We start from the raw sequence: 11,817 nt of genomic DNA, 5'->3' as shown, positions 1-11,817 counted from the left end.
TAGCACAGATTAAGCATAATGCTTACTACCATTTGTACTCGTAGATACAGTTGGAACTATTTGTATTTTAATTTAAAACTTTTCAACTTAAATACTTCAGAACTGTTTCTTAGTGATAAACAGAAACACATTTCAGTTTGAATCATGTTAAGATGAGATAATCCTTTATTAGTCCCACAGCGGGGACATTTGCAATGTTATTAATGTTAAACCCACTTATATACTGTTAGACAGGGTGATTTCATTCAAATTGCATTTGGACTCAACTTAACAGCATTTATAACCTATATTTACAAGTAACTGATCTTAAAAGCTTCAGAGAGTGAACAGTAGCTAGACTGGCACAGTCCTAATGAATCCAGATATCTAAACTAACCAGTCTAGAGATGACTGTCAGTAAGTGCTTTGACTTAAAACTAAAGAACGTATTGCTGTTTGTCACAATCATATCAGAGTTTCAACTGGTCCAAAGCTAACGTGGGTGGGAGAGTAATGGACATGCTGGTTTTAATGGTGCAAATGGTCCCCATTGGCACTTGATACACACAATTGTATAATTTATAGCAAATGATCTCGCAGACCCCCTGACAGAGGGTTAGGGACCCCACTTTGAGAATCACTGTATTACATTATTGGATACAATATATAATGTGATTATTATACTGATGCATTATGTGAGTAGTTTTAATGTTTTAGCAGTTGAACTAGTTTACTGTTGGAGAGTTCAGTGTAAATCACTGCATCACAATTAAGTCGTATATCATATGTTTTTGCATGTAAAATCTTCTGTATTCAGTAGTATACAGTAGTATACTGTAGTATTCAGTAGTATACTGTAGTATACAGTAGTATACCGTAGTATTCAGTAGTATACTGTAGTATTCAGTAGTATACAGTAGTATACTGTAGTATTCAGTAGTATACAGTAGTATACTGTAGTATTCAGTAGTATACTGCAGTATACAGTAGTATACTCAAACTGTTCTTGTTCTTGAGTGTACTTGACTGTGTTGCTCTCCATCTATGATTAAGCGTTGCATAAGCACCCCTGACCCTTTATGTTAACGTTGTTGCACCTGTAACGGTGGGACATATTGCATCTTTATCCCTCTTATTGGAATCCAGTGACTTTTTGTAATTCCCCTACAGCTCACCTTCCATACCTTCAACATAGGCAAAGGTCTCATCATCCAGAAGAAGTAGTGAAAACACACACGGGGGCCTTTAATTCAAACAGTTAGAACACACACACAGACTAGATCTAGGAGGGGATCGGAAATTAAGTTATTTTCGTTTAACCCTGTCAGGATACCAGTATGCTTTATGCCTAGAGGCATGTAGAACTCTGATAGCAGTACAGTACCACTGTGAATGTCAACAATAGGCTCTTAATTGGGCGGTCATGTGGGTCTGAAGCTGATCTGCTCCTGCCTGCAGTGACTGTCTGAACCACATTATATGCTAATAGCTCAGTGGCCTGTAGATAGACTCTCAGCTGAATCTCTCTTTTGGTGGCACTAAGATGCATAAATCACCTTGGGAATGGAGCCAGGTCAGGTTCATATCTCTATTCTTCATGTGGACTCTCATTAGCAGAGTCAGGCTTGTCTGTGCGCACCTGAACGGAGCAACACAAGGTCAGACGGAGAAGAGGTTGAAGCTCTAACAGTAATGGTTTTCAGGATTGCGAGTTAAAGTGCACGACGGCAACTGCTACTTGAGCTTCTGATTGGGTTTGCAACTCCCACAGGCGTTTGCATGCACTCACAAAATGCACGTGTGTTCCACTCGCTCGATGAGGATTTGATTACAGGGCAGGGGAATGAGATCTACGAGTAATGAAAGTGGAGTGGCACGAAGAGGAACATTTGTTTGTCGGCAGGAGCCCGTCCCTGCGTGGTGGTGCACGGCCCACACACTGGACAGCAGGAGACACCTCTCACTGGTACTTTGGCCAATATTAAAGTTTGTCTCTGTAGCATTGAAGCCTCGGTGGATCCCACCACTAAGCACAGCAGAGCCTCTGATCACGCCTCATGAGCCCTTCTGTTATTAGAAGTTGCAAAGAAGTGTTGTGTTTGTTTGTCTTTGGATGTTTACTGTGTGTGAGAGTTAGATTAATGAATACATACTGTAGTAGATCCCAGCACATTTTGACCTCGCAGTTTCTGCTAAAATAAAAATCCAATTACGGTGACATGTTTGGTAATGTTGTACAGGTTAGTCAGTGTGAAGTGAGGACAAGATAATGTTTCTCCACACTTCCCAACTCGTCACCTACTAACACTTGGTCAGACCCCTCGGCGTCACCTTTTGCTTGCAGTAAACGTGCTTAACATTGTAAATTATACAAAAACACTTGCTTATGTTTAGGCAACAAAACAACTTAGTTAAGTTTAGGAAAAAAACAACATGGTTGGGCTTAAAGCACCAGTGTAACATTTAGGGGGATCTATTGGCAGAAATGGAATATAATATTAATAAGTATGTTTTCTGTGGTGTATAATCCCCTGATTTTGTTACCTTCGAATGAGCCGTTTATATCTACATAGGGAGCGGGTCTTCTCTCCGCAGAGTCCACCATGTTGCACAGCCATGTTTCTACAGTAGCCCAGAACGGACAAACCAGGCTTGCTTGGGCCGGAGTTGATAACGTTGCTTTCTCCAGTCGCCACCGTCGCTCTCCCTCTCTTGCTTCACCACTCACTTCCCTCATAGACACACAGTTTTCGCACTGGCTCTGCTCCAAATGGCTCTAGAGAGGGATATTTGTGTTTTTGCGTCATCCAACTGGTTTGCATGAACCCTAACCCTCTAACATGCTCCCGTAAACTTTCCATCTCTGACGCATGTTCTGATCTAGTACAAATAACAAGATCTCTAGTTGCAATAACAGGATACATCTGGTGCAATAACATCTGCGTTCAATATCCGTGGAGTGATGGCTGTTCCTTCCAGTTTCTGTGAACACACGCTATCTAGTCTGTTGTGACTGGACGTTGTGAACACAGGACACGAACGACCAGCTGATTGTAACACGAAATCAAAACGTAACGCGCAGGACACTAACAGTGGTCTCCTGTGTTGTTGGGCCCATCCACCACCCCTCCCACCCGTCCCGTGTGTCTCTTTCGCTCTTTAAACTACGTCACCACAGCTCTTTCCGTGAGCGTTAAATATTAACGCGGATGGGTTTACATTGTAGTTAAAGGAAAGCCTGATGCGCCTCATAGCGGCGTTAAAGGGTGCCTTGTGCAGTGGTATCGAACGCTGACGGCCGTGACAAAGCGTCCGTATTTGACGCCCTGGCATTGACAACGGGCTGTCTATTGACGCTAGCGGAGAGATGATCGTGATGAGGACGGTGGTGAACAAGTGATAAACACAGGAAATATGAGATGATGGAGGCAGCACCGATCTGAAGAATTCTGTGAAAAAACTGTTCAAACAGAGCAAATCTCATCGGGGATGTTGATTTAAATGTGGCTGCTGGTATGGATATTTCTCCTCCAGATTCATTTCCTAACCATCGAGTTCGAAATGCAAATTGCTGGATTGTCTTGTTTGCATGCAGATGTATTTAAATTATCTTCATTGCAGGTGCATCGGAGGGGAAGTGACTCTGAGTAAAATGCATGAGCTGCATTAACGCTCTATGAAGTTGCATTGAATACGTGAGGTGACTGAGACTGATTGTACACACACACACACTCTCACACTTTCTCTCACTGTCTTTGCTTCTCTTTGTGCTTGCAGAATGAACTAAAAAGCTGAGATTTGGCATATCCAAGTATCTCAGCAAAATTGATTAACCTTCCAAAATTTGTTCCCGTTTGAGAGAGACTCAGTTCTTTCACCAGTTGAGCGGTTTTCTTCTTCCCAGTTTGGTTTTGCGAGTGTGTGAGAAAGAGAAAGAGAGAGGGAGCGAGAGATGGAGAGAAAATGAGTAAAAGAGCTCCAGTTTAAATTTAGGTCCCAGTAGAATGTGTGTCTTTCCTCTCAGGCACGCTGCCATTACTCCCCCCTTTCATCACTTTCTGTCCCTCTGCTCTCTGCAGCGTCTATGCTACAGATGGCTATCAAAGATAGGTTTCACACAACTATTGTATCTCAGTGATGCTCTGTTCATCAGCGTGCTGCTGTAGACCTGGTCTGTATGAGTCCAGGACCTTGATCCGATCTGAGCTGCATTAAAGTACGAATTAACAAACCCACCGTGTGTCGATCTGGAGTCAGTGTTAATGCATTGGATAATCACTCCATCGGCATTCAGCCTTCAGACCTTGGGAGGATAAAAATGCTCCAGTGCTGTACAGAGAATGAGAAAGTAGAAGAGGAGAGGAGGAGGAAGGAGAAGAGGAAATGAAAAAGGTGAGTGTAAGAGAATTGAAGTAAGGGGAACAAGGATCTATCCATAGATCTATCTATAATGACAAGTAGTAGTGTTGAAAACGGACAATTATCACTTTACCTCTGAGTAGAACCAACGCCTCTGCACTTATTGAGATTCATAGCTGGCATTTATGGCATGACTGCCTTTCAGAAACTGGAGACATCTAAGGCCATTAGACAAAGAGAAGTATTTTCTCATAAAGAGCACAAATTCCGGATTCCTGCGATTGAAAAACTGGTCTGATGAATCACTTTTCACTCATTCATCTCCATCCGGACAGATCTGTGTGAGAATGCAGCCTTTGACGCTCGCTGTCGGTTGCCAGATGTTAAACACGGTTTTCAGGTTTGGAGTGATACAGACAGCCATCAACTGCGAAACATTAGCTCAGATGATTGCTCTACATGATTGTATACCAGCTTAGGGATATTAGATTGTGTTTATAGCATCAGGTGCACACAGTGAGGCAAATATACCGCTCCCATACTGCAGGATGGTAATGTCACCAGACACACTGTTAGAGCAATATAAGAGCGGTTTCAATGGATGTCGGGATGGAGTCAAATACATTATAACGGCCTCTCCAATCACCACATCCAAAAATCATTAAAGTTTTATGGGAAGTTCGGAATCACAGAGATGAATTAGATCGTTAACATCTAAAGTCCATGACCTAACGTCGTTCATCAGAGTCTTTCCTTCTTTAAGTGTGGACTAGTATCTCACTAAATACAGCTGACAGAACACTGAAACAGTTTTAGACATTTCTGCAACTTACGATTTGCTAAACCCCTCCCATGAACAGCGATCATTAAGTCATAGCTTAGCAACTGTAACTAGTTATGGCAGATCAAGCTTTGGATTTCCCCCATTGGGCAACTTTGGGGTCTAAGAAGTGATGCCAATGCTGAAGTGCCTTAAACCTGCATTCTTTCTAATGTCCAGCAGGGGGCGACTCCTCTGGTTGTATAGGTGACTATGAGAAAATGAGCCTACTTCTCTCTTGATTTATTACCTCAGTAAACATTGTAAACATGAGTTTATGGTCTCAATCTCTAGTTTCAAGTCTTCTTCAATACAGCATGATGTTCATTTAGTAAATTATGGTCCCATTTAGAGTCAAATAGACCATAAAGCAGGGGATGCTTTAGGGCGGGGCTACCTTGTGATTGACAGGTCGCTACCAGGGCGTGTTTTCAGATTACAACTTTAACATTTTGCTCGCCTAAAAATGTCTTAATCAGCGTTTGGTTGTACTTAGCTCCACCCTCTAGTGTCACTTCTGGTTGCAAAAAACCAAGATGGCGACGGCCAAAATGCTAAACTCAAGGCTTCAAAACGGTAGTCCACAAACCAATGGGTGACATCACGGTGACTACGTCCACTACAAGTCTATGATTTCCACACATGTTGAAGAGGTGTGCAAAGAGCAATACTCATTATTTAAAGAGTTTGGACAATGGTGTCTTTTATTTTAGCTTTTCCAGAAACACAACACAGGAGCAGAGGTGTGAGGGTTGGATTAAACTGTGAGTTTGTCTGCTCTAACATAAACTGCAAACATTAGCATGCTAACTAGCTACAGTAGTAAAGCTAAGGTTACTTCACCATATCATCAGCTCTTTTGTGGGGTTACATCAGAAAAAGTCCCCTTAAAGACTTGGACATTACATTATATCATCGGCCACTTCATTAGGCACACTTGTAATAATGTGATCCAATACAGCTCTGTCATAAATTCTGCCTTTACAAAGATAATAATGTTCAGTTTTGATTGACACCGTCCGAGAGGTATTAATTGAATTACATGTTTATGATTGAGGTTGTAGTTTGCGGTGGTGTTGAACAGCTTGGCTATGCTGCGACCGAAACTGGAGACCAGACGAGTTTACAAGCATTTATTTACAAAGTGACAATAATGAATGAACAAACGTGGAAGTCAGTACGGATGTGTGAAAATGTCTGCAGCAAACAAAGCAAAAAGCAATCGGCGAGGGAAAAGAAGACCCTGTGGGAAGGTGAGGAGCTTTTATAGACCTTTTCATTGCCATTCTGTTGCTAGGGCAACAGCTTCAGTCCAAGTTTACTTCCTGTCATCTACTGCATCAGCAAACTTTGCAACAGGAAATACAAAGGGACCATTTAGAATATTTATGTTGTCAAGTTTGGAAAGGTCTATCAGCAACAACCACACATGGTTAGTCTTCATCCTCAAAGCCTTTTCTCCTGTAACATTAAAATACTTTGAAAATACGAACAATAATGCATATATCTCATCTGTCTGAAATCCCCTCTTATCATATGTAGGCTAATAGTAGGGCTAACTAACTTTACCCTGCTATACAAATACAATGCCACTCCTTTATTTCCATCCTTCTACATGGATCATCAGCTGGTAAGAGTTCTGCCTTTTTGCCTTGGACTTCAGCTTAGCCCCCTCCAATGAATTGCTACCTCAATGTGGTGGGGTGCCCCAGTGATCCTGGAAGCTGTGTTGTCGGGGGCATTAGCTCCTGGTAGGGTTTCCCAAGGCAAAGTGGTCCCAAGGGAGGGGCAAGACCAAGAGCGATTCACAGACTCTAATGGAACCGACCAAACGGACTGGTGGAACCTCGCCCGGACAAGGGAAACTGGGGACCCTTCCCGGAGCCAGACCTGGGAGGGGAGCTCGACAGCGTAGTGCGGAGGTGCGGCCCCTCGGTGCAGCAACCAGACAGCCGCCTCGCCAGGAGGAGATGGTGAAGAGGGAAGCGAGGGAGAGAGAGTCGGCGTGTTGTGCTAATTCTTGTCTCATTTGTGGGCTGATAAACAGATAATCCATCTAAACTGGGTTGAAAAACGATGCAATGAATTACGTCTGACTATTAACCACACCCCCATTCTCTGTTTTTGAAAGAACGTTTACTAATAAACAGGAAGTAAAACTGGCTGGAGGGGGGCTTTAAGCATGTGTTTACTGCGTCCGAAAAGAATGATGCCGAGGGGTCTGACAAAGCCCTCAGTACATGACGAGTTGGGATGAGAATGTGTACTATAATTGTATATGCTACATACGGTATGTGCCGTGCAAGAACAGAAAACTTGACAGTCAGTAATTGGGCGGGGTGTAGCGAACGGTCAGTTTTGCCTCCTCCTACCCTTTACTCCATCTTTTGCATAGCTGCAGGTATTAAGGCAGATGGCACGTAGGCCTATAAGAGCTGGTCGTTGTGTAGGTGGCGTAGGCCGCTGTGAGGGTTGCTGAACCCATACAGTTTGCTACGGAAAACACAGGCAACTCAAGGCCCCGGGTTGGAGAAGCCTTCAGGCCGGCCCTCGGGCCCTGCCTTTCATTCACTGACTAAGCACCATGATTTGACTGATGCAGACATTTACTGTACAACAACAGCACAAAACCCTAAATTGACAAATATGCATGACAAGTATACACCTTCAGCCATAAACGCACCCATTCCACAATGATCCAGACACATTCACTTGCTATAGATGCTCTTTTATGCATGCTAGTACTTCCAGTCTGATAAACATCTTTACAGTTGAGTGACTGTATGGGTTTAGAAGGTTTCAATATGTCTATATTAGCCTATTTGTTTTCTGCTGCCTCAACCCTCTATTCAAACTTGTGTATTTCTCCCTTCATCTCTTAATTATCCGTTCCATTTATTTCTTTATTCACTACATCCAGTGTTCTGTGCCGAGATATTATCATCCCAACTCAGACTGTGCGGTCGTTCTCCATGTTTGTCTGCCCCCGAATAGGCTGCAATGCTGTTCGCGTCTGTTGTTGCTGGGGGGGATCAAGTCAGCGAACAACTGCTACTGTTCTGATTTATGCTTGTGTGTGTGTGCGCACGCACGTGCTTTAGTGACATGCCACTGCTCACAGCCCCTGGAGGGACCTTTCTGCCATAGAGATCCATGCATCATAATGCATCAGCTATATACAAAATTGATGACCAGAGGTTATGTAGGTCAGGCCAGAATGATGCAGCAGACATGCACAGAGGGACATTGAGAGACAATGGGAAGCAGGGAGAGGCTGAACAGACTGGAGGCCATCATGGATAAGCAGAAAACCAAAAAACAGTGAGAGGAAATGCAGCAGGAGACGGACCGATGGACGAGCAAAACAAGACGGTGGAGAGAATAGAGCAGAGGAGAAGGACGGGGAGAGCTTACAGTCCTTCTGCATGTTAGTATTTCTGTCATACGGTACCATCCTTTGTTTGCTCATCACACGCAGCATCTCTGCGTGGTTCTTGTATTCATGTCAGAGATAATTACAGGACGATGCCGCCAGTTGCCAGATCAGTAGTTAGGGGACGGAGCTGCATCTCAGCAATGTGCTTTCCACCCTACTGGGTTGCCAGATTTGTGAATGTCTTAATCACGGCGTATAAGCTTGCAGCAATGCCTCACCTTCTGCGTGTCCTCAATAATAGCGTCGCTAGGCTACAGTTTTCTCCACTATGTTTGCCTTGAAGGTCAATGCAGTATATTTTAGCATTCATTTAAATGCTTGTTACTGTACTGTAGAATACAGCTGTTAAAGTGTACAATCAACACTTTGTCATCGATTTTAGTTTTTACTTTGCAGTCGCTGTAAATGTCAGCACTAGTTATGTGGTGATTATAATTGCTGTAATCAATAGGCCTATTTATAGATTAACAATGGATCAAATGATTTCATATATTTGAAAGATGTCGCTTGTAGTGACAAACCCACAGATGATTATCCCCCCCGGAATACAGTATCACATCTGTAAAGACAGCATCAAACCAAGTAAACAACCCACGAATAAAATGTTTCAAAGATCCGTAACTTTCAGCTGTAAATGTTTTTTTGTGAGTATAAGTAGTAAAATTAAGCAGTATACAAGTTTTAAATGACTTTATTCATTGATTTGTTGTTTAATTCGTGAGTGTGATCTTTGAAAGACATGAAAGTCTGATTCTAGGTGTTTTTTCTTCTTTGCTCTGTTTGCAGCCATGCTTCACAGTTAAAGAGTATTTTATGCTTTAATAGTGCATTAGGTCAGAATTTGACTTCAAACTGTGTTTAAAGGATCACATTGCAGCCATTCTCCCGTTCATTATGTGCGCTCTCAGCCTTTGCATGCAGTCCAATAAAGCCATATTAAATGCTGATATGACTTTTGTAAATGTATTATGTGAGGTCTATATATGAGTTATATATATTGCCAGCTATTGTGATATTAACTGAAGCTCATCACCTGTGTTTTAGAATCAGCTATGAATGTTTTTTTTTAATTTTTTCCTTTCAGAAATGACTCCATACCAAAGTCAGCAATTGGTGCCCCGTCTGCCTGAAGATGTCTTCAGTCTTGTTGAAACACCTCAGGAGGTCACACCGGGTGGCCAAAATTCAAAAAAGACAGATTCTGCTGAATCAACAGCCAGTCTGAGCCCCGTCTAGTCGTACACTATAAATACAGCGGCCCGAGACTGGACAAGTGGAGGAGCCGGAGGAGCCGGAGGAGCCGGAGGTGCAGACATGTGACGACCCCGACTGTGTCCAGCAGCATGCAAGACCGTCAAAGGCCTCTCTGTGAAGGTGAAGAGGCCGAAGATGGAATTGATCACCTCCCGCATGGGCTCACAGTGGCTGGCGAGGAAGCTCTGCCGCCTGTCGAGGGAAGCTGGAACAGTGAGTGAGGCCGGCTGGAAGGTGACAAATATACAGACAGCGCGGGAGTGATTGGCAAAATAATGGTTCCATCTATACTTTTCCATTTTTTTATTTTTTTTTACAATCAAAGCCAGGAGACAGCAGCACCAGGAGGGAGAGCTGGGGCCATCGGGCAGCCACCTCAGCAGAAAGCCCTTGTGAGTCTGTGTGTGGGTCCTGGAGACATCTACTGCAGCAGGAACTACTACAGAGGCACTTTTTAGTACTCTGCCAGATGTTTATATTTCAAAGCAAAGGCAAAGGGGCCGTTGCCCCCCCCCCCCCCCCCCCCTCCCCCACAACCTTTACGCCCCTGATCTGATTTGGCGTCACAGCTGGTGTGATCCCATCGCAACGTGGTCTCTATGAATTCATCCTCGACAGTTTGTATAATATTTCCACATCAGTATACAGTAGGAGACGTGAGGTATGAGTTCTCTTTATTGGAACCTAAATCAGTACGCAACATTTGGCTGATCTCTCTCAGCAAATTATACAATATCTCATCAGTTATATTGTCTGAAAATTGGATTTTCAAGTCTGACACTGTGTAACTGTTTCATACATAAATTGTTCAATTATACATCACGAGTGAAATTGGTTGAACAGCACGCGCGCTACGAGGAAATGAACGGCAAGATGAAGTAGACAAGAAAAGTGACTTAGTATTCACAGTTGGTCTGAGGGAAACTTCACCGAGCTGCTCGCGGTGATTTATGAGGCTGAATTTGTTTGATTTGTTCTTGAGAGCAAAAACTGCCCTCTCAGTTTAATAGCGATTTGAATGCGTCTCAGGATTCTTACACGAACATTATACACTAGCACTCGGGAGTTCAGTTAAACACTATTTCAAAGCCCATCAAAGGGGAGCATTCGGATTATAGTGATGTATTTGCAACTCTGAGACATCACAGTGTGAGTGTTACAACTTCAAAGTGGTGACTGCAAGTTCCATTGGCTTGAACACTGGGGTGCCATAGAAACCAAAAGAAAAAAAAAACAGACCCTCTGTGTAGAAAGAAAGCCGGCCCGTGATTCAGACAGAGTTGAACATCTTCAGTGTGTTGTACCAGGATAATCTTTGTAACATCCAAAAGAAGCTTTTATCTGCAAACTCTTTCATATGTACAGGCTGTTTCTAACAGTTGATGTCAGTTTCGCAGAGGGTGGTTACAACCTCACTAACACCTGTACGATCTGAATGCACCTCTGTGAAGCTCAGAATGTGTCTTTTTGGTTGAATGATTGTGTCACAGAGATGTTGGCGAGGCTGTTTATGGATTGCAGTGTATATAAACTGCATCTAATATTTTGTCCACCTCTCCTGCATCTTTAATCAACTTCAGACACCCTGGTATTTTCCCCTCTTTTCATATCTATGTCTCCTCTCTCTCTCTCTTTTTCTCTGTGTGTGACATAGTTTTCATCTTTTTTTTTGTGCTGTATCTGGAGGGCGCCCAGGCAGGGGAATTCATCATCCTAATGCGCCATGTATAAGCACTTGTTAAAAACCCCACACTGCATTTTTTCGATATTCATCATGGGTTGTAATATTTCTGCTTCGGGTGCCTGAGGCAACTTCTGCAGCCAGTCAAAGAGCATCATTGAAGAGAGTGAAATCAAGCTGGTGGAACTCCCAGATATGAAGAGATGGCTATTGAGGAATAGTGTTTTTGCTGGAGGAGAGGTCCAACACACACACACACACACACACACCACACACGCACACCACACA

The 11,817-nt window shown here is 43.2% G+C and overlaps 1 long non-coding RNA gene across 1 annotated transcript in view; it reads left to right on the top strand.

The window, feature by feature from the left end:
• LOC119478229 overlaps positions 1-11,817 on the top strand; it is an 18,579-nt gene extending 6,762 nt beyond the window's left edge. Inside the window, exon 2 of the long non-coding RNA XR_005204406.1 lies at positions 9,679-11,817. This is a non-coding gene — a long non-coding RNA (uncharacterized LOC119478229). The remainder of the gene's footprint in view (positions 1-9,678) is intronic.

Source organism: Sebastes umbrosus, chromosome 19 (genome assembly GCF_015220745.1).
Source record: "Sebastes umbrosus isolate fSebUmb1 chromosome 19, fSebUmb1.pri, whole genome shotgun sequence".
NCBI lineage: Eukaryota > Metazoa > Chordata > Actinopteri > Perciformes > Sebastidae > Sebastes > Sebastes umbrosus.
The sequence above is the reverse complement of the archived record's forward strand: the minus strand, read 5'-3'. Positions and strand labels throughout refer to the sequence as shown.